The following is a 24,228-nucleotide window of genomic DNA, read 5'->3' on the forward strand; positions in this document are numbered from 1 at the left end:
TGACAACAATAAGCAGTTAATGAAAATGTAGCAAGTATGTATTTAACACATGATTTTTCACACTTATCTCAGCAAAAATGGATGCATAACACTAACTTCTAACAAGCAAACAATTGCTATCAGTCAGTGGAGTGGAGGGGTTAGAGAGCAGTGAAACCTTTAATTCATTTTGACAGCATCATCTGTACTCAATTGTCAGCCAGACAGAATGAGCTGGGCCAGGAGCTGACAGAAAGGGGCTGAAACAGGTGTGACACCAACTTTCTGCCTCACAGGAGACGATAAAGCCCTTGGTCAAGGGCACAGCACCTGGGCCATTGTTTTATCACACAAAATAGCTTTTAAGTGCAAATTTCCACTTGGTCCTAAAGGAGACCTGGCCTCTGCACTTGCTTTACTCATCTGAACCAATATGTGATCCGTCCTCATTTGCATAATGGGCAGAATGGAAATGAGGGGCCAGCTTTGTCAGCCCAAGACAAAAAGAAGAAAGAAAAAAGGGAGGCAGACTGATGCCATTCTGTTGAACTGCATCTGTACAACACAAAGGTGTGATATCTTGAGTCTCATTTGACCACTTTCAATTATGATCAGAGGTTATATTGAGCACTGCCACTCTCATGGTTTGACAAAGGGCCTTATAAGTGGCTGTTGAATGGTGAATAATCAAACAACATGCGGACAGATGACGTAGGCGTGGATGCCTGTCTATACATCCCTCTCTTTTGTTAGCTGCTAATAGGATTTAGACAGTTTTTTGATTACAAAAGCATCTTTTTCACCTTTCAGGCTACTGTTTGACACAGACTATGAGTTAATGAGATGCCGACAGCTTTGAGTCTTGTAGAGGGCTGGATTCTTTTGGTTATTTTATGCTGACTGCATTGCGCCCATGTTGCATCATATGTTTTCAAGTTTCATCTCTCAGTCTGTCTAACAAGAGATCAGCAAGTGAGGACTTGGCAGTTGGGCTGGAATTAAACCCCATGAAGAAACGGATTCTTCTGCATCACTCAACTATCAAAACTTTATCTACCGAGTGACTGCAGTCGACACAGAGAGGTCAAGCTGGATTCAGCCACGCAACAGTGCCACAGGATCTGGTGAGTGCTCCAGGCAATTTAAGCAGTCTGCCTGAAGTTCTGCAGACAGCAGAAAAAGAAGCTACACTTTGCAAAAGCATCATTTTTATGCCTTTTTAGGATGTTTACCCTAAAACCAGGCACATCTGGACATCTGTCTGGGCATCTATGTCAGGCTAGTTGGCTTTTAGCAAGCGCAGTTCATTTGTGTTACCTTTTTCACCTACATTTAATTACATTTAGCTACTGCCTTATTCAGGTAACTACCTTAATTACTAAGCTGTTGGAACATCAAAATGGCTCTTTTAATCACAGGAAACAGGTCAGAAAAGGAAAAAAATAAATTAGTTAAAGTTAGATTTTGGTCTTGACTTAGTTTTGACCGAATATGTTCCTACTGTGTTTTGGTTTTGTAGTGCAGTTCTGTCTCCCTACTCGTTTGGCCACCAAGCTACCTTTTACACTTTGTACTTCTATAACAAAAAAAAAAAACCCACAGAAGGGTTGGTTTTAAGTTTGAAGCTGTTACGTGCATTGCTCTGCAACAGCATGGCCTCACCACCTGCACAGTGGGCTCTGTGGCTGAGACTCCAAACTGTCTGCAGTGGTGCTCTGCAAATAGCAAGACATCACTGCCCGCATCAGTATATATAGGCATCCTCACTATGAGTCATTTCTCTTCTTCAGTTAACCACTGCCAGTTTTTGTTGTCATGTGGGCCTCTGTGACCTGCAGACAGCACTGTAGTGAGATACTGCACCCTAGATTGAAATGCAGTTGGAATGCTATTTAGAGACACACATCTCAGCGCATAAAAAGACATATGGGTAATAAAATGTTACTGTTTGAGTATGACATGCAATTACAGCCATCACCTGTAATCAGTGATTGTGGATTTTAAGTACTCCCGGTTGAAATATTATGAGAGCCAACAAGGGCTGCATGTCCTTGTCTGTGATACTGTATATCTTCATATAATGTTAGATGTCAGGGTATATTAGAGGCATCAGGTTTTTTTTTTAATGTACAGTAAGTTCATAAATGAGGAGTACACAAAACACCTCTCTCTTGCCATCTCTTTCAAAATCATACACAATCATACACATATACACATACATGGAAAATATGATTAAATGATTCCTATTGAGAAATAAGTGGATTAAAGCTAATTGTAGATGTCTGAAAATGATTTCTTTGCTGTTTTCTATTGGGAAACATCATTATAAGATACGTATGCCAAAGTGATATTCAAATAAGCCACTACTTGCTTTCTCTCTTTTTCCCTTGCCTTCCTGGCGCTTAGGCACAAAGGTATTTACTTTAGTTTAATCTTCTTGAGCTTTCTACAACCAGGCAACACGTCCATATAAATTCTTACATGGACAAATACACAAAGAAGCAAAACCCTGTCGCCTTGTTCTCTGCGAAGGTAGATTATCTGTGAATGCACGGAGAAATTTCTCGGGGGATGCTTTGGCGCCGAGTAATAAAACTCTGAGAGTGTTGCCTTTGCCAAGCTGAGACATCTGGTCACCTTATCACAGATAAGTGGGGGTTAGTCCTGGCATCTGCTAGAATTAATCCATTTTGCAAACACAGTTATCCTAATCTCCTAAATATGTCATTCCACAACTGTACAAAGCAGTAGGTATAATTTTCACCTTTCCTTCTTTAGTGTGCACAAGATTGATCAAGGCACCCTGCATCATGTCATGAAACGTGAACAGTGACACAGTATAGAAGTGGAAGACAAAAAGAGGTTGGAAATCGGTGTCACAACCTGCACCTGGCCAACTATTTGCTGGTGCCCAGTCTGGTCTACAGCTAGCCACCTAACATCCCTGCATGAATATTCATGTGGGCGGATTTCTCTTTTGTTGCCTGCCTAGTCAGCAGTCACAGAACACATGGTGAGTGTTGGCAGCGCCCGGCCTAGGTAGAGGGGCCGCGGACGGAGGCAGTGGCAGGAACCAGGACCTGTGAGGCTGACTGACATTTCCATCTGTGGCGAGGCCTGGTAATTATCGGGGAGAGGAGCGCCCGCAGCAGCGCGCCATCTGCTAGGGGAGATGGCTCAATGAGGTATGAGCACGAGCGGCACTCCGTCGGGCCACTGCCTGCCTCTGACATGAGGGCTCGCATCTGCTACCGAGGAGCCGGGCTGCCCAACACAGCCTGCCTGCCTGGCCGAGAGAGGGGGCTGACAGGAGGGAGGAGAGCAGCCAAGAGCCCCCCTGACCCCCTCCACCCCCACCAACACCCACTGCCATCACTACCACCACTGCCCTGCCAAAGGCACACTTGACAAACAGCAGAGCCCACTCACAAGTTTCCATACAGATCTCATCAAGTTGTTGGTTGGTTGTAAAGGATGCCTCTTAGTTCCAGCTTTTGCTGAGGAATCCATCATTGTTATGTCAGTGTCAATGAATTTTGGAACAGGCATTACAGTATGAGGTGAGACTGAGTGAGCAAATCTATTATACAATATGCATTTGTGGCAGTGGATGGCTGGGCTCAGTTGAAATATTCTCTACTGGTGTGCTTGTTACCAGGATTTGCTTCTGACTCACTTGTGAAACAGCTTTCTGAGACTGGTTGTGGGAGCCCGGCACCATATCACACAGCCTCCTCATACACCTCGCAGGTGTGTGTGTGTATGTGTATGTGTGTGTGCATGCATTTGCCTGTGTGTGTTATCCTCATCTTGTCATTGTAGGTCTCATTTTGTGCTCAGCATGGTTAGTCCAACTGTGGGTCTGTTATTACACACTGCCCACAGACATAGGCACACACTTTCAGAGCCATACACTAACATCCCATTAACAGTGAGCACAGAGCGCAGGCCCACTGCTCACTGAGCAGTCAAGATGGCTAACTACTGAAGAAGACAGCTGTGTGCATTATTGTGTGTTTGTGAGGTGGGAAAGCAAGAGAGAGTTTCTAGTGTTAGTGCTATTCATGTTCTTCGTAAATGTGACCTTATTTTAAAGATATTTTATAGATACATACGGGGCGGCTGTGGCTCAGAGGCAGAGCGTGTCGTTCCTCAATCGGAAGGTTGTGTGTTCGATCCCTGGCTCCTGGTGCCATATGTGGAAGTATCCTTGAGCAAGATACTGAACCCCAAATTGCTCCTGATGCCGTGCATCACTGAGTGAATGTGTGTGAAAGGATGAATGTGGCACGTAGTGTAAAAGGTGCTATACAAGTACAGGTCCATTTGTAATGATTGTTCAAGTTTTGGGTGCAGATGCACCAGTATTTATATATTTTTTGGGGGGACAAAAATCTGCTGATTTCAAGGGAATCACCATGATCAGTGGATTTGGTTTACTTCGACTCAGTCCAAAATGGAGGAGGCTATCTTACAGCCGTGCCTCACAATCCATAGTCTCTTCCCTGCATGAATTCATTTTACTCAACATTGGTGATAAGCTCTTGATGTTAAGACTAGAGGTAATGCAGAGTAAAGTTGTGTATCTGTGACTGTGTCTGTAACTCTCCAAGTTTAATTTTACCTCTTCCTATTTTAGTTCTGTCAAGTCCCTGACAAGTTGTTGTGGAAGTTGTTTTTACCTTTGTGGATCAATGTTTTCATACTGCCCTCATGGCTCTTGCATCACTTATTACCACTTGAGATTTACTCTAAAGGAGAGAAAGAGCAAAGGAGGCAGGAGAGGCAGAGAGAGGCAGGGAGTGAGAGAGCATGAGAGGAAGAGAGAGAGGTGGGAAGGGAGGGTGTGTGAGAGAGAGAGAGAGAGAGAGAGAGAGAGAGGGAAGCGCATCTCTTCATCGCAGGATTTTATCTGACTGTTTGGACAGATTGGTAGAATTCAAAATGCAGCAGGGGCCTGTGATGTGGCAATAAAGCGTTTGCCTTTGATCCCGCCTCACAATTTTTTCTCCCCTGCACATGTGCACGTCAAAATCAATTAGATCAACTCTGAAGAGGCGAGGCAGCTGCGCATCCGCACAACAAACCTTTGCATCACCTTAGTTTACCAACAATCTGGTTATTATTCCCATTGTCAACTCATTGATACAAACTCTAGCACTGCCATCACCTGCATGCACAACAAACTTCAAGGTGTGTAAAAGATGAAATGGTACACAAATAGAATATCCATCTTAACAGACAGAAACACATGCTTACATCCTAGCCGCAGCTGTCAATTACCTACAAAAAAACCCTCTTTGATAAGGAAAATTTGAATTTCCCCCCTCCCTGCACTTGGAGTGGCTTTTTCAGATGTCGTAGCACTTATGAGAAATTTGTGACAGCATCAACAGCTCCTATTCCCCATTCAGCAGCATTAACTCTGTGCCATGTGTCTAACAAACGGAGGCCATTCTGGAGCCCTTAATGACAAGGCTGCTCCGCTCCTCTCCTCTCCCCCTCGCTCTTTTCAAATTGCTCTCTAAATGAAGTACAGCTGTGTGGACCAGGTGCTGCCATCCCCCTTTCAGAAAGAACAGGAAATTATGAAATCCCCAAATCCTTCACAAATGGCGGGCAGGAGGGAAGGTTGGAGAACGTCAGCTCGGCTTGCCTGGTCTGTAGCTACATGTCTCTTGTCGGTGGATGATCTTTCATTTGCGCTCGTCGTCAAGCTCTCTCCATCCACCACTCCGACCCAGATCACTTACGAGTGTCGGGGCACACAACGGATGTGCTGATAGGTTCATTCATTTTGGTGTAATTTTTAGAAACATGTTTTGATACTGGTGGGTGCATCTTATCCATTGCCTGATTTTAGGTAGGTTGCAATTACTGAAAATATTTCTTTCAAGTGTCAGTGGTCTGGAGGCTTCTCCTGACTGTAGATTTAACATGTCTATCAATCCAGTGAACTGTGTTGAAAGGTTTAATACATGAATACATTTAAGAACACTATGTCACCCCACCTCTTCCTGTCAACTTAAGGTTTTGCTTAAAACCTGCAGTAGCTAACATAATCCAGCTAATATTCAAAGCTCTGTGTTTGTTCTCTGTTCTAGACAACAGAAAGAGCACAACTGCTGAAGTAGGCCTCCTGCTCAGGAGACTGTCAATGTGCAGCTGTCAATGTCTCCATAAAGCCCCATATCCATAATAGACAAAGCACTCATCAAGCCTCAGCTTCATCTGGCCTCCCAGATGCCCCATCACCAGGGGCAAATCCCATCCAGGACTGAGCGCCGCACCATGCAGCCAGATGTGAGCTGGCAACATGGCCGTGGGGTCAACACATGGCAAAGGTAGACCCAATAAATGAATTATACTCTTATTATCATAAATGTGGCATTTGAGCATGGCGCTTGTGTTAGTGTTGTTTGAAAGGGAAATGCTGGGACATACTGCATCAGCTGCACTGCTGCCTCTAAAAACACACATACAGACAGATTTATGTTAATGTATGTTTATGTTAAAATGCAACACATAGGGCTCAAGTGTGTGTGTTTTTTATATCAATTTACATACTACTCAAACTTTGTGCAAAAAAAAAAAAAAATTACAGGGGGTAACATGATAGAGCCAAAACATATTTAGGATTCTCAGAATGATTCCATGCCATATGCCCTGTATTTGTACATAATTCCACAATGTTCTAGGTCGCTCCCCCAAACATATTCTGTTTCGTCACATGCCAAAAAGACCTTTTCCCCCCCATCCCTCCCTTCCTCGGTTCGACACGTTTGCATGCGGTATCTGGCTGCCCTGGCTCCCTGTCTTCCCCTTTAAAATGCCATGCCAACTTCAGAGGACCCAGGTGTATGGGTCCGTTATCAATTCCACTAACAAGCGTGCTTACTGGGATCACAGGACGCGTTGTGGCTTGCTTTAAAGTCCCCGTCTGTAGCCAAGGCTGACCTGAATTGGAGACATGCGGCCCCCTGCTGATAGCAGCCAACCTCTGATGGGCAGTCCCTCTCCCAGACTTGGCCAGCACTCCGCCTGGGAAGGAGGAGGGGAGAGAAGAAGAACTCTTTGAAATGCTGGAGTTCCATGAAGAATTGAGAAGCAGGACAGAATCAAAGGCTTCTGATATAGGAAAGGAAGAAAAAAATATAGAATCAAGACTCAGTGATGAGGAAAAAAGGGAAGATCGAAAAAAAGTCCCCTCCTCGCGCATACACAGACTAGATCACATATACACCGTGAACAAAGGACATATCTGAAGTTGCAAAGAAAACTTCTGTATCTCTTTGCCACAGAGGCCTTCCCATGAAACCTAAAGGAAAATGATATGCAACCCTGCAGTACATCCACAGCCAGTGTTAACCATCAAACAACTAACCTTTGCTGTAGGTATTGCACAGTATGTCTTAGAGAAGTATGTTCCACACTGAACTGTATGGTCACAATGCATTTTTGTTTTTTACAGATATTTATGTATTGTGTGTGTGTGTGGCCAGAATTGTGATTGTGTGTTATTTGTGTTATGAACAATAGTATAGGTCTGTGCATGATAAAAAGCAAATGGGTGCATGTGTCTCTAACTCAGCCTTTGCTGCTGCTTGTATTAGTGGTGATGGTGGCAGCTGAAGGCCATTATGTCCAGGTGGCCTATGCAGGGGCTTTACTGAGAGCTATACACACCATACACACACAGACACACACGTGCATGCACAGAAAGCTTCACAGCTGCTAGGGCCTGCTGCATGTCAATTAGGACGACAGAGGACGTACAGGGACACATGGACATTCACACATGACATGTATAATGCATGACAGGTTGGATGGACTGGATTGAGGTCTACCAGTAGATTGGATCCAGCAGTACTGGACAAAATATATATATACATATACACATGTATACAGTATGTGTGTCAAGCTTTGTTGCTCACATGTAGGAAATAAAATAAGGAAAGAAGTGCATTGTTTGTTTAGGGAGGTGGCCCAAGAAAAATAGGAAGTGAAATTGTTGTGACAGCCATTAATTCCCCAGAATCTAGCCTCATTTCCATTCTCACCTGAACCAAAACAATTTCCATGGTTTAATGTTCAGTCTGCAGCAGAAAACTGGGCGATAAAAGATCTTCACTCAGCAGAGGAGTCATTTTAAGTTTGGCCAAACAGGAAAGGCAAATTATCCACCGGTATCAAGTCCAATTTTTAACGTCAGGATGATGACAACAGTCATCATCATCGTCAACAGTCATCTTTATGCTACTATTGTATGTTTGCATACCCAAATTGTCTACCAGTATTTTTGTTCAAATGCAATGTGAAGTTTTGCCCCCTCACAAAAAAAAACACATTCCTTTTAAGGTCAAAGCAACTCAGAAGTTGTGCAGGAGCTAGCACATTATGCTGATTACTCTTATGAAAATTGCATGTAGTGGGGTGAGGGGTCACTGCAGCTTAATTCCGTTTTCATGTTTTGTTTCACACTAGCCAAGCTGTGGGTGTCTGTGTGTGAGGCACTGTTTGCTATTGGCCTTGACAGCGCGCAGTGTAATTGGCTCACTAAGGTGATTCAGTAATCGCCTGAGTGACACCTTCCCTGGCAAATTTTGACATTGGAGGTGGATGAGGATGCGGTGGGCTTCAAGTGCCAAGGGAGCTAACCTTGTAGGACAACCAAATTTACAGAAGGGAAATGTGGAGGAGACCCACTTTGTTTACTGTATTTGCATCATATAATAAAAAAGTACAATGAATAGGGGCACCTTTTTCTTATGCTCTTAACTTTATTGACTTCAACCATTCAACTGTCCTTGTGCTTGTGTAAATTGGTCATTATCTTTCCTCTTCCTTCCTTAGTTTATTTCCTTTCTTTTCAGCCTCCTCCGCATCTTCACCTGCTTTCAACTCCCGTCTCCTGCTTCTCCTCCTTTCCCCTCAGTCTTCACTTACTTCTTCATCACTACTGCTGCCCTTCTCGTCTTCTCCCCATCATCAACCCCCCTTCTCACATCTTCATCCTCTTCCTCCTCCCTTCCCCCTCATCCATCTCCTTAACATCTCTTCTCCCTTTCTTCCGCCTCTTCCACTTCCTTCTCCTCCCTTTTGCTCCTGGCGTAGCTCATGGAGAGGAGGAGCAGCCAGCGCTGTTCTGTTCCTCAGGACTGTCCTCCTCGTGCAGAACACAGATGGTTATTATGGAGCTGCACATAAATTGATTATGTTGGAAATTAACTGTTGCTGTCAAAGGCAGCCGCCAACCTGTCCCAGTGTGTCCCTGTGCCCGCTGATGCATAGGATCCAGCTGATGGACCAGATGTTTGCACAGTGCGCCGCTCCTTTTAAGGTCAGCACAAAAGTGGTATGGGGGCTCTCTGATCTTCGTGTCTTTGTACTTTCAGCCCGTGCCCTCATGCCTCTTGACATTTTTAGGACATAAAATGTGGGTTTTTGAATGGGGATTGGTTGATTGTGATGTTGCAGTGGTCGATGTGTTTTATTTCACATCAAAATGATTTTTATATCACTGAATATCACAACAATAAACTGTAATATGGTTCTGAATTTATCATCTTTTCCTTGGGAGAAACAACTCTTGTTTAGTTTTTTTGACTGACTATCTGCATGCTGGATTTGCGTGAGGTCTTTCAAGAATGGAGGCTTCTGCTAAGTAACATTTAATCTATGAGAGGCTGAAGTAGGCCTTACGCTTGTGCCAAAAGACCATGTAGTCTCTTCAACATAACCAGCATGCCAAGAGTCTCCAAACGTGTGTCCCTAAGTAGGACTGTCTTCCAGCAGCTCATTACAGGTTGGTCTGGATAAGCATGATGGGTGACTCCTGGCTTTGGCCTCAGGGGACAGCTAACACAATGCCAAACTCAGCAGAAAGTCAGGTCTTAGGAGTGTTCCTACATTGTTTTCCAGGCCTGACCTTGATTCCAGGCCCACTCCTGCATGTTTCCGTATGCATGGCAGAGTACGGAGGGCTGCCAAAATCTGAGCCAAACAGGGAAGAGACACAGACACACAGACACACAGACACACACACACACACACACACACACACACACACACACACACACACACACACACACACACACACACACACACACCCACCAACACACAGACACATGAGTAAACACACACACAGACATGGGCCAAATCCCATCACGAAGGTTAACTTGCATGGAAATGGAAGCTGAATAATTTGCTTCATATCATATAAAATAGATTTAAAAAATAAGGAATTCACTTTGAGGACAATTATAAAGATTTTTTTTTCATGCAGTACTGCGCATAAGGTTGCACATGATGTCATACTTTGGATACTTCGTTGGAAACTTTGAGCAGCTATTAGACAAAATAAAGCCTTGCTGGTCAGTGAACTAACTGAATCCTGTCTCAGGCCAGAGAGGCATAGTGACATGAATATGAATGTCAGCAGGTGATAAACAGAGTGGATTTCTGCGACGTGTGACTGTTTGCAACACATACCCCTCACACCCCAGATGTATGCGAGCTGGGGAGGCTGCCACTCAATTTGACGACATCTGAGCAGCTAGCAGCAGTAATTGGCTACAACAGCCTGACTGTAAGGCAACGAGTCACATAGAAAACTTAAAAAATATAGAAATTAGATTTACAGTACAGACAGAAAATTACTGCATATCACATTTTTGAAAATGCAATGCAAGTGTTGTTTGCCTGAATAGAAACTTACTACAGATGTATGCTAAATTTCTCATAGGGAGGGTGGTTGGTACACATGTGTGAAACTACATAAATAGAATCACTATCACATCAGTTCAGTTTAATTACAGATGCTTAACTGTAATTCAGCTTATGCATAACTTTTAGATCTGAAAGAGCAGAGGATCATTTTTAAATGCAAAAGACAATTTAGAAATGTAGACTTTTATATAGCAAAAATGAGGACAGAAAGCCATCCAACTAACTATAGAACCTACTTGGATACAGGCCAATGCAGGATCATTAACTACACAACAATCTATATATAGCATATGATGCAATAACAGGTAATCCCTTATAAGAACACCAGTTAACAAATACATTTAGCAAAGTAGTCCTGAATTGAATGTTGCATAATGACAAAATATACTTTACATCACTATTTCTGGGTAAAAGAGTCACAAAAAGCCTTTTTTTCTTTTTTCTTTTAAGAATGTCTATAGATCTTATTGCTCGGAAAATACTTACATTACAATTCCAAGCCAAACTTTGCATAAGTCCTGTACAGACTATGAGTCATACTAGTCAAAAGTCATAAAGGCCACAAGAGGGCTTCATCACCTGACCCTAAACTGATCTTGTTGGGGCGCCCTCTGAAATGACGGGGGTCTCTGAAAACGACATCTGGTCCAAGACCATGCCATACAGCATGTAGTGGTAGAAAGATGAACCAACAGACTACTTATAAGCAGTTGTAGTTTATTTATCTTATTTTATCAATACATTTTTTTTTCTTTTTCATTTATTTCAAATGTCATACCTTAAGCTTTAAAACTACCTTGTTTCTCTAAATCAGCAGTCATACTGTAGGCCTTTAGACGCTTTATTCTCACTGGTCTAGTACTTGAGGCATAGCAGGGGATGTGCTACATTTCCTCAGTGGAGGACCCATTGCATATTAATTATAGTTTTGAAATGCTTGAGGTTTATCTTCTTTTACAACATATTTGTGTATAATATCTTTCAACAACCAGACAGTAAAAAAAAGGGCAAAGAAAACAAATTCAGGAATTTAGAGCAATGTGCGTTCATTGTTCCACAACTTAGATTATATGAAAGAAAAGGCTGGAGAATTTTGGGTGATTTACACTACTGTGTGTAAAAATAAAAAAAAAACGAAGGAATCTCCTTTTCTTCTCATCTCTATCAGGCTGGAACACCTTGGGCTGATAGGAGCTCAGAGGTAGCTACAAGCTTAAATGAAATTTTCCATGTTAAAGTGTGTGTGCACGCATGTATGTGCATGGTCTTGTACACTTCCATGTGAGTGTACGTATGTGTGTATGTTCATGTATGTCTGTGTGGCTGTGAGTATGGTAGTGGTGGGAGATATTTTCCAATCACCGCTCTGCCGGTTTCTCATTGTTCTGGGAAGCTGTTTGCCACTCTGCACGATTAACAGTATTATCTGTACCTAGCCCAGTCAGCCAGCCAGTCCTTGGGCCATTGTGTTCCCGTCAGGGGTGAGTGCTCTCGACGCTGTGTGTCACGCCTGCCACCCGACAGTAGGGACAGGCTTGGCTAGGCCCAGGTGGGACGTGCTGGCATTTGGGCACTGTCCGCTGCAGGAGGGAAGGGGTAGATGGGAGGGGGGGCTTGGGGGGGGGGAGTGGCCTCCACAGCAGGCATGAGGCAGAGAACTGGTCCCTTTGCCCAGCCAGAGCTGCAGTTCAGGGGTGAGGAGGGGTGACTACGGGAGGCCCCTGGGGGCCACCTTTGTGTGCCCTAAGCATCAAGCTCCATCTGGTCACTCTGCAGAGAGGACAGTGTTTGTGACAAGCCTGCTTTTAGAAGACAGAGTCGCCTCATAGTTTTTGGTTTTCTCTGCCCACCTCCCCCTCGTATTCACACTCTGACGTAACTTGTGCATTTATTTAAGTACAGTTTTGAGGTACTTGAACTTTACTTGAGTATTCCCATATTATGTTACTTTATACTAAAGATTTAAGATTTAGGATTTAAAAACAAAACATATGATTTCTCTCTATGTACTGTCTGTTAGAGACTAAACTACCCATCAGTATATACCAGCTGTAACATTAAAACACTGATTACTCATTATTGTATAACTAATATTGAGCCAATAATATATAAACAGTGGGTTTGATTCCCTACAAAGGGGTACTTTTACTTGTTTGTACTGTTATTTGAGTGAAGCTCTGTTTGCAGGAATTATTATTTATAATGGAGTATTTTCACATTAGTTGGATTGAGTCAAGTTTATTTATGTAGACAAAAATTAATATTTTGTCTCTTGGGGATTTATGATTCGCCCCAAAACGAGACTCCTAAGTCTGGACAACACAAAACACAAAAAGAAAACCATGGGACAAAAAGACAGAAAACAAACAAAAGATCCATCAATTAATGGACAGACTTGGTTTTTCACACACACACACACACACACACACACACACACACGGCTTACAGACATGACAAGTGCCCAGGTTTCAGCTACCTGTCCACACTCCATACCTTGGTCAATGCTGGACTTGAACTGGCCACCCTCCAGTTCCCAAACCCAGTCCCTTCAGACTGAGCTACAGCTGCCCCCTAAACCACAACTGTTATTATCACCTATAATATAATGAAAAACTGTTTGTGCAGTACACTTCTATGAAAATAACCAAAGCCCAAATAAAAGAAAATGTTACTGACCTTAATTTCTAGCCAACCAAGCTAATTTCCAGTACAGTGGCTGATAATGAATCAAGAAGCAAACACTTAAATGCAGCCTTTTAACCAAATTTGTGTCTTATTTGATTTGGTGATGTAGCCTCCTCTGATGTAAATGCCATATTAGCATACCATTGACAACCTACTGTACGGCTCTCTATCTCAGTCCCTCTTTCTCTCGCTTCCTCCCTGCCTCCCGGCCTCTCTCACCGCTGACCCCTCTGCCCTCTCCTTTGATGAACTCATGAATTCATTGCCCTGGTTCTCGGGCCCCTCTCTTCCTCTGCTGCTCTTTACCCCTCTTCCCTATGCTGTATAATTGACTCAGCTGCAGCCTTTGTGATATAATAGCTAGTTTACCTGGCAGAATGACATTTCACAGACTCTGAGCCACCATAAAGCTAATTGTTCTAGAGCGAGAGGGAGAGAGCAGTGTGTATGTGTGTGAAGCTGATGATAAGAGGAGAGCGGCTGCTCCATTTGTGCTGTATAGGCCAGCGGAGGGTTAGAAGTGACATTTATCTCCACATTGAGCCTCAGACCCAGCCATGGCCTAATGTACTCTCTCTGTCTCCCTCTCCTGCTTTTTCTCACTCAAATTTTGTCTCTATTACCTTCCTTTTAGACTTTTTGTAGTTTTATTTCTTTTTAATAACTGTTGTGCATGTGTGTGTGCATGTAAGTAGTTACCTCCTTTAGACCTCAACCAGCCACCCTGCACAATAAAGATAGGCTCTTTAATTAAGCCCAGTGGCCCTATTTCTTCTCTCAGTAGTCAGAATAATATAGAAAGAAAAGCATTAATATACATGTATATGGAAAGGAGGGGCAGGTGGTCCCTCTGCAATGTTATTCTAATGTGTTGCTTCTGGTTGCTCAGTGTTGTTTGCCCTGTCCATCTGTCTTCTTTAAAATTAATATATGGTATGAGTCCATTTGTTCTAAACAAATGTCAGCGACCAAATGAGGCTTTACTGAAATATAGTACACAGCACAGATGAAATTAAGTCATCTTTTCTATTTCATTTAAATGTCTACCAGAGATGATGTTGAGGGTGAATATGACTGAGCTCTGAGACAGACAAACACACACATACAGTGTAATTTAATGTATGTATGTTACAGGGACTTTTGAGGGACAGCAAGTATTTAGGGAAATTGGCGTTTACTGTAGCGCTGTGAGCTGCTTTGTGATTGGGCTTTGATCATGATTTATTCTATGAAACTGGATAATGGGATTACTGATCAATATTAGCCAATAGTTATCCCATCATAAAACAATCCCAACTCTCAACAGTGGCTGAAGATCTTTTTTTCTGACCTTCAGTGATTTACCTCATCTTGTTGCAGTGATCTACATGTGTACTCCAAAGCGTGTCAATACACTGTAACGTCACTGTTGGGTGTGAAAATCTAGTGTTAATCTGCCTCATTTTCAATAAGAGGTTCCTCTAAACCATTCACAGCATCTTGTGAAGGTTGTTGCTTTGGTTGCAATAGGACAGCCAGAAATCCAATAACAAACTTTAAATATATTTAAATATTAATCTTTTGACTGGTGTTTGATGTTTCAGTTGTAAATATTGTTGGTGTACTTCTCTTATATACATTTAAACAGTTTTTAATATATTGTAAGTGTTCTTATGGGACACTAAGATCCTGAAACTTAATGATGAGATTCATTATAAAAAAAGGTCCAGCAATTGAGATGTAGCAGTCTGACTCTGCCCATCATTCCACTGAATCAGATTCTTTATATAGAGTCTGACAACACACTCCGAGAGTAGAGACCTGCCACTGACATGTTTTGTATTGATTCTGTCTGTCTGACATTTCAGATAGCCCTGTCTAGAGTTTCAGCAGAGAGAGAGAGAGAGAGAGAGAGAGAGAGAGAGAGAAGAGAAAGCTCCCAGAGGGAGAGCAGCTGCTCAGCAGTGCAAGAAGATACATTTCATAATGAGAACATATTGCTATTGATTCCGAGTTTGAATGGGAGCATTGATTTGATTGAACAGTCATTACATCGTGGCCCTTAACAACCCTAATGTGATCAGACTAAAAGCATGTCTAATGTTATCCACCCAGGGAGGGATTTTTTGAATGTGCATGTTGAAAAATTCTCTACTTTAGACATTTCGACATTTTGGGAAATAAGCTTATACTCTTTCTTGATGAGAGTTTGTTGAGAAGGCTGATATCGTTCTCGTATCTATGCATTAGGTGGTTAGCTTAGCTTAGCATAAATGCTGGAAGTAGAGATCTCGCCTTTTTTTTCTGCAAGTCGCAGTTGTTTTTACATTACTGTTGTGAACTGATGTGAACGAACAAGATATGACATGGAAGGTTGAGATCTTTAGAGGTGCTCGCAGGTGTGTCTTTTGAACTTTTGACAGACAGAGGCTAGCTGTTTCCCCTAGCGTCCAGTCTTTAAGCTAAGGTAAGCCAATTGCGTCCTGGCTCTAGCTTCATACTTGATACACAGAAAGAATAAGTGAATTTGTGTTAAATTATTCCCTTTAACTTCTACTACTACTGAGATTTTGAAAATCGCAATGTTTCTGTAACAAACCCTGTTTACAAATTTTTAGCAAATCATATATATTACATTATTGCTTTATTGTGACAGTCGGCAACAAATATGGAATAAAATTTACCCACCAAAACATTTAAAACAAATTTGGAAAATAAAATGTTAGGTTACTGAATTATTTTTTTTTAAATCCCAGAAATTGCATTTAAAATGCTTACATTTTCAGTTTTAGTCATGCTCCAAGTAAACATCCTTTCATGTCTGTACTCTCATATTAAATATATGGCAACACATCCATCTATCCTGGCAGGTTTTGAGGAGGCATGTCCGCCTGCCTCTGTGTTGAACAGACTGTGGGATGTCTCTGTAGCGTCACTAGGTTTCTTCTGCTCTGTTCCTGTCAAAAAACCCACAGGCCCACCCATCCAAGATGGCCTCTCTGCTTCCCACTTAGAGAAATAGATGGAGTGTTTAAGTGTTTTTGTCGAGTCAAATGGCACCAGGCAGATGACTGCATTCCATTACCATAATTTACCCTGATGCAGGCTGTCAGGGTGTATCATCAGCAGGTCTGTTTCCTGCCCTATGGAGCTTCCAGGAGCTAATAGACAGGTGTAGCACTCCACAGTCACTCTGTGAAGCTCTGCGCAGGTTTAGTTTGTTGCTTAGCTTGGCAAAGTTTTGTTTGTTGTCTGCCACAGCTTGTCACCAGTAAAGTTAGCTTCACTTCCTCCTCTCTGGTGACAGCTGAGGGGTGATGAGTGGCACTCGTCCTTCAGTCTGTCTGTCTGTCCATCCCCACCTGTCTCTCTCTGCCAAAGCTTTCAGGGCCTGCCCGCACAAATCTGTCAGGCAGATGGGGGGCCGGCTTTTTACATGTCACTTGAGGGACGCCCAGGCAACACAATCTGCGGCCCACAATGCAGTGTGTTTGAACCTTGTGAAACCCAAATGGAGAATCGATGCAACGCCATGCGTGGCCCAGATTCTCTAAAGAATCCCTCTGTATCCTGCCTGTCTGTGTCTACCTTCTGCCGGGCTCCTTTAGAAGAACTCTGCATCTTTTATTTATCCCTTGAAATAAGGCTGGACCCTGACGAGAGCATAGGCTGCACACACAGACACACTGTCTCACACACATATACACACACACAAATGGGCCTCCTTCTGTTACTGAAAAGTCGGCAATTATGGAGAGAGAGGGGAGGGACAGTTGGGATTTGCATATGTCGTTGAGAGAAGAAACTACATCTCCCACAAGGCCCGGCGGTGGAAATGAACCAGCTGTCCATGGTTTGTAGATCAGATCCCATCCTCTTGATTACGAAATCACAGAATAATAAGGACCAAAAAGTTGTGGGCCACGCTGTTTGTTCCTCCTTTGTTGTTCCCTAGAACAGAAGTTATTTTGCTTCCGCTGCCTCCGAGCTGTTTGCCATGTGCCAATGTTTGGTGCACTGTGCTCCACTTGTTCTCCTTCTCACACAGAAAATCAGAAGGCTCCAGCCCTGCCCCTCCAAAGCTGTCATGTGAACTCCCGCCTTTTGTTTAATTTACATTTTGAGGCACAGCCCATCAATTCCCCCTCTTCCCGCTGCCCCCTGCCAACACCACCACCCCACCACACCAACTGGCTTCATCAAAAATGCAGAGTTCAAACTAATTAGTGACATTTGGCCATTTGTGAAACTTTTTCCTCTCCAAGCTTAGCTTCTGTCAAGCATGGCCACATAGCATGTACAGGACGGGATTACTTTTCATCAGTATGAGAAATTACACTGTTATACATCACTGACAAAAAACTATTTCCACGGCTACATCTGCAGTGATCTGAGTAGAGATCTCATGCATATTACAATACCTGATACCATTAACTAATCCAGAAAGGTAAAATAAATGAATAGAAATTATGAATTGAATGAATTAAACATTGATCAAATACACGCTGAATTAGAATACTAAAAGTAGACATGAACTTGCTCACTGCATAGCATTTTGTCAGTAGGTTGTGATAGTCACAATCTACTCCAAATTAACAGCTCACACTCCACTTTTCATTTCTCAAAATTCAGCAGTACTCTAAATAGTGATTTATTTAACATTACAAACTGTAGCATCCATAGAAATAATCCATAAAAATAACAACATTAGTTATGATAATTGTTTGCATGTGTGCGTATGAAATGTATGTGGGTGCCTTTCACTGAATTTAAAAGTTTGCTTTTGTCACAAGAGACATCTGTCTCACTGATTAAAAATAGCTCTCTGTATAAAGGCAAACATCTGTAGGGACAAGAATAAATAAATGACGTGATAAAATGATGACATGAAAGCTTAATTACACAGATAAGTATCGAGGTTCTAATAGCAGCTTGTGCAGAGGTGTAGAAACTGGGGATTGGAGATATAACACACACACTGACACACATGGGCCTATTCATTGTGATTTGGCCAGTGCAGGGATATTTTCAAAGGGCCCATGGTTAGGTGTCTGTACTGCCAGCTATTCTTCAGTGAAGGTGCAAACACAGGTGCTGTGTATATAATTTTTTGTCTATTAACAGCCTTGTTTTTAGCTTGACCATCATGCATTTTTGCATTGAAATAGACGACTATCTGAGTCTGTAAAGGAATCATGCAAACTGAAGTGGAGTTAAAGTGGCTATAATCAATATGTTAATAGGTTTGCTCATAGGAATGAACATACATGTATCACCCCAGACTTCTCAGTTCTATGCTACTTTTTATCAGCTGTTTTTATAAATAATCTGTAAAAACCTGCTGTAAGCTGTCCAACAGACAAAGTTAGTGATGAGCTAGTGAACATATTGCAGCGTTTATTTCAAGAGCCAAATATAAGTTGGTGGAGACCAAAAACAAAGCCAAAAAAGCGAAAAACGGAATTAAAAAAGCAACATGACCGGCGAATTCAAAAAACGAGGGTAAACATCGGGGTAGCTTTTCCCAGGTGGAAAGAGCTAATGAAGGAGAAAGACTTTCAAAGGGACGCTGAAGTTGCCTGCTTTCTACTCGACAGGTAGGCTTCTTGGTACATAACAGCTTCCGTAGTTGCAATACGTATTTGAAAACGCGAGGCACTAGAGAGCACTATTCGTTTGAATGCAAAATACAATTTCACCGCTAGATGGGAGAAATTCTTACACAATGTCCCTTTAAAATGTGATAATATGTTAGTGTTGTGTTCATAGCTTGTTTCCGTTGCCGCCAAGTCGTCAAACAGATTGTTATTGAAAATAATAGTTCTATATCTTCTGTGGCTCTGGAGTCTTGTCTGAGGAGATAACCTGATGATTATAGAAAATCAGCCTGGGCATTGGCCAAAACATACATACATACACCTGACTGAATGCTGGAAAATAAATTACAATCATATTTAGAATAATGTTACTATCTGCAATATTCCAATAATTTTCTATGAACTATCTTGCCCTTTACAAATCACCCCATCAGCCAACGCCACAAAGCAACCAACTCCAGACCAGCCAAGCCGCAGCTAGTGCCATTAGCAAGCGAACCATAGCATTTTGCTTGGTTAGCTATGTGGTTAGAAAAATTAGCTTTGTGCTATGGGTTAGCTATGTGGTTAGTATTTTTCTATTTTAGCTATCTTGTCCGTGTTGGCAAGCAAGCTAACATTAGCTATGTTTATATATGTATATACATATAATATATTTTACAAGCTTTGCAGTAATGTTAGCTTTGACTTTGGACTTAGTGTTGCACGCTGTTGATACTGTAGGGAATCAGAAAATGAAGGCACTCGAGAGCACATTCGTCACATCCTTTTATTTTCGCATTAATCTGACTGCATCCCTACATAGAAATGCATACAAACAAACAAGCAATCAATTGAGCTGGGGAAGGACTCATTTTTATGTTACAACCCGATAACAGGTGATTAATATGAAACATTAATATGTAAAATGCAGAATATTTCATATGGAACCTTAAAATGAATTCTGATGTAATAGCTGTATAACATATTTTTTGTCAGGATTTTAAAAACATACCTGTTATGATGATGGATTTGACTGAAATCGCAGTCCTGTCATATCCCCAATGACATGCAACATCTGACTCAGACCCGCATGACACAAGTCATGACTTAGTGTTGTGTCTCTACAGTTGTTATATCACACAGGTGCCTAATTATTCAATGTCCCAGCACCCCCCTTCAGCTGACTCACCAGAACTGAGTGACATCTTGTCAAAAAGTGTGTGCATCTCTGACCTTTACCAACAGTGGTGCACTGAAATGTTGCTGTTAGCTTTGATTTAGCCTGTTCGTTGTTTCCATCCAGCGCTTCAAAAATATTTCTAAAATAGAAAAAGAATGGCTGCAAGGCTTAAAGTTTCTGCCAAACTTTCTTCTGTGTTTCCTGTAGCGTCTGGGTGTGAGGGGAGCACTTGAAAATGAGCGAACAGCAGAACATGGTGAGGAATGGAGCTGTGCAGGTGAGGAGAGGGGAGGTAAAAAGCTGACAACGTTAATATGGAACCAAAAGGAGAGTGCAACCTGGCAGTCACTCAAATCCTGCACCTGCACCTTTATAAAACACGCTCTCCGGTGTGCCTCTCTGGCTCCCTCCCTCTCTTTTTGTTTCCCTCATTTCTCTCTCTTTTCCCTCCCTCTCTCTCTCTTTCCTTTCCATGTGCTGTGGCTTGGGGCGTTGTCATTTTCGGCATGTTTTCTATACACTGTGCACTCTGTGTGTGTGTGTGTGTTAATTGTGGCCATCCTTGGGGAAGGGGAGAACGATGAGAAGGACCTGTTTGAGAGCAGCGTGCCAGGTACTGTGGTACGACTCAGCGTGGAGCTATAGACACCTGGTCTGCCTGAAGGGCAAGAGGAAGGTAGACCTGCTTTTTCTCTTCGTCCTCCTTCTGCCCTCCCTTCGCTTTCTATTCGACCTCTCTCTCTCTCACTTTCACACACTCGTTCTCTGTCTCTGCTCTCCTCGAGCTTGGAGAAAACAGCTGCTGTACAGCCTGCGCACAGGCATCCCACCTTACCAGCCCACCCTATCCCATCAATCATGGCACACTACTCACCACTGTTTGTATGGATCCAAGTGCGTTGGACAGGAAGAAACTTAGAACTTTGTGGTTCAATGACTTTGAAACAATTTGTCCAGCAGGCCTGAGGCCACAGTACCAGCTAATAATGTTTCATAAATTACAACAATATATCACTGACCATCCTCAACAACTCTTGATCAAAGTTACCCACTCGAGAGCAGACAAAGGTTCACCCACTCTCTGAACCATGGGCCAGATCATTAATATCACTTAAAGGACTATTCTGGGGAATTATAACTTTGGTCTTACTTTGAAAGTTTTGGCTATTATTTCTATTGGTTATGATAAAAATGTACTCACTAAAGTAATTGCAAAGATCTAGAAACATGGCTGCATCCCTACAATGAAGTGAGACGAAGCAAGTAACACAATAAGTGATTAGACAATTGTCTTATTAGATTCTCTCTTATAGCGATTTTTTTCTTAAGATTATCCATTATTTGCACAGATTCCACATTTTGACGCAATATTTCAATACAATCATATCCCTGGAGATTTTTGTTAAAATTACATCTGTAAAATTATCGCATTTAATGTTGGGCCGATATCTCTATGTGATCTGTCTCCGTCACCACAGTGTGGCTACGATTTATAGTCTGCGGTGCTTTGTCGCTTTGTCATTGCTCCTTGGCCTTTCTACTCAAGTTTGACATTCACCATCAGCTTTGTGGCCATATGTGCACATGGTTGTTGAGTGATGAAAAAGTTGCCTGTTTTCATATTCAAGTCTGACATATTGAGGAATGGAAAGATGCTTGTGGAGTGCTTGTGGGCAAAGACAGTGACATACGGACACAGTCTCTCTCTCCCTCTCTCTCAATCTCTCTCTCTCCCTCCCCCCCCCCTCTCTCTCTCTCTCAGATACGCACACAACTCTTGGTCAGCAGCACAGATGAGTTCTGGGAAAACAAGCAGCTGCAGGAGGAGGAAAGGACCATAAGGCTGGACGGCTTGCCAAATTTCATCATCTATTATGGATTGCCTGAGATGCACACTCTACTGCAACCAGGGGCATGTCTCAGATTCACGTGCAATTGCAAATCTGCGTCCACACACATATGCATGCACACATGCACACATCTGCAATCAAACCTGCAGCATTTCAACCCCCTAGACCCTGTAGAACCAGGGCTTAGAAGGACAAACTGAAGCTTCAATGTTACATTGACATACACTCGCATGCATGATGCGTTACAGGATGTCACTTCATTCATAATCATCTCTTTAGTAAATCTTCATCCTATCCATGTTCTACAAGTCATCTGTTCTGCTACTCATTTATCAAGAGTTTTTTTTTACTCCAAGCCATAAACTTATATATATGCTTACGTAATAATTTATCCTGTATAGCTTAAGTGTCATTTCATTTGTTTTTATAATTCTCTGCAATGGTTAGAGGTGCTCACTAGATAACATATTCACTTCATAGGCAGAGGTGTCCAGCAGGGGATGGCCACAGCTGGAGCCCAGTGCACATATAGCAGCATATAGTAGAATCTATCTAACAGCTGTTGTCAGGCTCATCTAATGTGGTTTTGTGCTGTGCTGTGCTTGGTGTATCCTTTCGGTGAGCAATAGTCTGAGCCTAATATCAACTTTGTTCATATTATGTATTTACATAATAAATCTGCTCTTCTTAACTTGAGTTGGTTAACAAAAATGAAGTAAAGCCTGCAAGCTGGTTGAAGCCAACTTTTCATGTAGCTATATATATAAAATATATCCAATTCACCCTTTGTGATATTTAAGTTGTCTATGCTCTGCTCACTCTTTTACCTAGCGGTATGCTGCTGCTGCAGTGCTCATTTGCAAACACTTGCTTTTGCAGTGACTACTGCAGCTGGTTTTGTGCTGTGAGCCTATTATAGCTACTTACTGCATATAGCATTTCATGAGCCCCACACCCACCTCAGAATCCACCTGTAGGCTCTGAAGGCACCAGAATTCATCAAAAGTGGTTGTCGCATGGTCAAGCTTCGGAAACCCCCTACCTCCACACCTTTCTGATGTTGAAGATTTCTGTAACTTTAGGCAATCGACAAACCGACATTCACACCTACTTCACACAGTTATTGACCATGTGAGAGGTGAGAAAGTAAGCAGGCTTTGAAATTCTCTCATGCTTTCTTTTTTTCATCCCTTACAGTATGTTATTCTATGTCAGTTTTTGTGTTTATAACCGAGTGCAACACTATGAATCCCTTCCAGGAGAGACTGTATGAAAATGTGCGGCATTATCCTCACGTTTAAACATTCATCACGTCTCGCCCCTCTGTATGACGGTCACCTATTCACTCCACCTATGAGTATAGTCTTTCTGGAGAGCTATAAAAACAGTTCATAAACAGATCGTTTTAACTAGTTCTTGTCTAGCATAGACCAGTCCTGGGTCTCAGTTCTCACAGGGGAGGAGTTTATTACCGTAACTCCCCAAACCCTGAGCTTGGTGTATGTATGCTTGTGGGGAGTGACGAGGCCAGAGTCTTGATACCAAATATGAATCACTTTCGTTTCTTCGCTTTTTCGCAGTCTTCACTGTATGAAAGTGTTACTAATTCAATGTAGCTCATCTGCACATGTCAACATGACACCACACACTGGTCCTACTGAGATTTCTGTGGAAATGTTCAGTGGAAATGTTATTCCCCACTAGACTTATCGTGACATGTTCATGGCAGGTTTAAAAAAAAAAATGTTTAAAAGTTAAATTTCGTCTTTGCAGCAAGTGGAAGATTGAGGCAAGTCCCACGAACATACAGTGGATTACCTTGTAGGCCTCAACAACGCAATCACTGATCCTGTGGTTGCATTTTATAGAGTGGTCTTGGCATTCTCGGCCCCATCTTCAAGAAGGGAAATGGGATTACTTGTTGTTGTGCACGTTTGTGTATCTTTTCAGAGGGAGCACTTTGGCAGGCACCATTACCGCCCAGCAGTAAATTGCCTTGTAAATTACAGTGCCGGGGTAATAAAGCCAGATTTGTATATCACCGGGAGTGGAGACTGTGTCTGTCTTGTAAATTTAATTAAACAGCAGGTGCAAAATCAGGTCATATGGCTTTGATGTGCCCCATGTGAGAATGACAACCAGACAAAGATTCTAATACGGGCAGCATTTACATATTTTTGCATGCGGCGGGCGGCTTGTACGGAGGTAGGGGGAGCCTCGCCTATCACCTTGTAGTGTATTAAATTTC

The 24,228-nt window shown here is 42.4% G+C and overlaps 1 long non-coding RNA gene across 2 annotated transcripts; it reads left to right on the forward strand.

Moving 5' to 3' along the window:
• The first annotated feature begins 944 nt into the window (after positions 1-944).
• Positions 945-24,021, forward strand: LOC127361394 (uncharacterized). 2 transcript variants are annotated; one of them, XR_007884277.1, is made up of 4 exons: positions 945-1,103; positions 6,084-6,323; positions 20,338-20,407; positions 21,893-24,021. It is a non-coding gene; the product is annotated as an uncharacterized LOC127361394 (long non-coding RNA). The 2 variants fall into 2 exon arrangements; XR_007884278.1 differs by having other exon boundaries at positions 20,338-20,386.
• The last annotated feature ends 207 nt before the right edge of the window (positions 24,022-24,228 follow it).

Source organism: Dicentrarchus labrax, unplaced genomic scaffold, assembly GCF_905237075.1.
Source record: "Dicentrarchus labrax unplaced genomic scaffold, dlabrax2021, whole genome shotgun sequence".
Taxonomy (NCBI): domain Eukaryota; kingdom Metazoa; phylum Chordata; class Actinopteri; family Moronidae; genus Dicentrarchus; species Dicentrarchus labrax.